Source organism: Geospiza fortis, unplaced genomic scaffold (assembly GCF_000277835.1).
Source record: "Geospiza fortis unplaced genomic scaffold, GeoFor_1.0 scaffold439, whole genome shotgun sequence".
In the NCBI taxonomy this organism is placed as follows: domain Eukaryota; kingdom Metazoa; phylum Chordata; class Aves; order Passeriformes; family Thraupidae; genus Geospiza; species Geospiza fortis.
The window spans coordinates 71,187-72,147 of record NW_005054618.1 but is presented as its reverse complement, the minus strand read 5'-3'; positions in this window follow the sequence as shown (position 1 = coordinate 72,147).

The following is a 961-nucleotide window of genomic DNA, read 5'->3' as shown; positions in this document are numbered from 1 at the left end:
CTCCCTGTGTCCCCCCACCTGGGGCTCCCTGTGCCCCCGGGCTGGCACCACCGGGGGCTCCCTGTGCCCCCCAGGTGCCTGGAGGAGCTGCTGCTGGGGGGCCGTGGCCCCTGCGTGTTGGCTGACACGGCCGAGCTGCCCACGCTGGCTGACATCCAGCTCGCCCACCTGAGGCTGAGGGCGCTCTGCCTGCCAGGTGAGGGGCACCGGGGGGACACTGGGGACCCCCTAACCCCCCGGGGGGGCTGGGATTCCCCCTCTCTGAAAGGCCATCCCGTGGGATGCAGGTGCAGTGGCAGAGGAGAAGTGGCTCTCGGCCCTGGAGGGGACGCGCTGGCTGGATCATGTGCGGTGAGCAGGGGACAAGGGGGACTTTGGGGTGCAGGGAGGTATTTAGGGGAAAATTCACCCTAAATCCCATGGTGGAATGTCCCCCCTCAGCCCACCTGGCACCGTGGGGTGATGGGGGCATTGTGGTGGGTGCATGAGCCACCCAAATGGGCGACTGTGACATTTTGGGGTGCCCTGAACCCCTGTTTTTGCCCCCCAGCTCCTGCCTGAGAAAAGCAGCGGAGGTGGCGTCGCTGCTGGCGGGGAAGTGCTGCTCCGTGGTCCTGCAAGGTGGGGGCTGGAAAAAGATGGGAGGGGGCTGCAAAGGGAACCCCCCCTCACCACTTTGTCCCCCCAGAACCCTCAGACCGGGACCTGAACTGCCTGCTGGCCTCCCTGGTGCAGCTCCTGGGGGACCCCCACGCCCGCTCCCTGCCCGGCTTCCAGAGCCTGGTGCAGAGGGAGTGGGTGGCGGCCGGGCACCCCTTCCCACGGCGCCTGGGGCTGCTGTGCCAGGACAGCCCCCGGGAGGAGGTGAGACCCCCACTCCTGTCCCATCCCTAACCCCGCCAGGAGGTGAGACCCCCACTCCTGTCCCTTCCCTAACCCCAGCAGGAGGTGAGACCCCCAC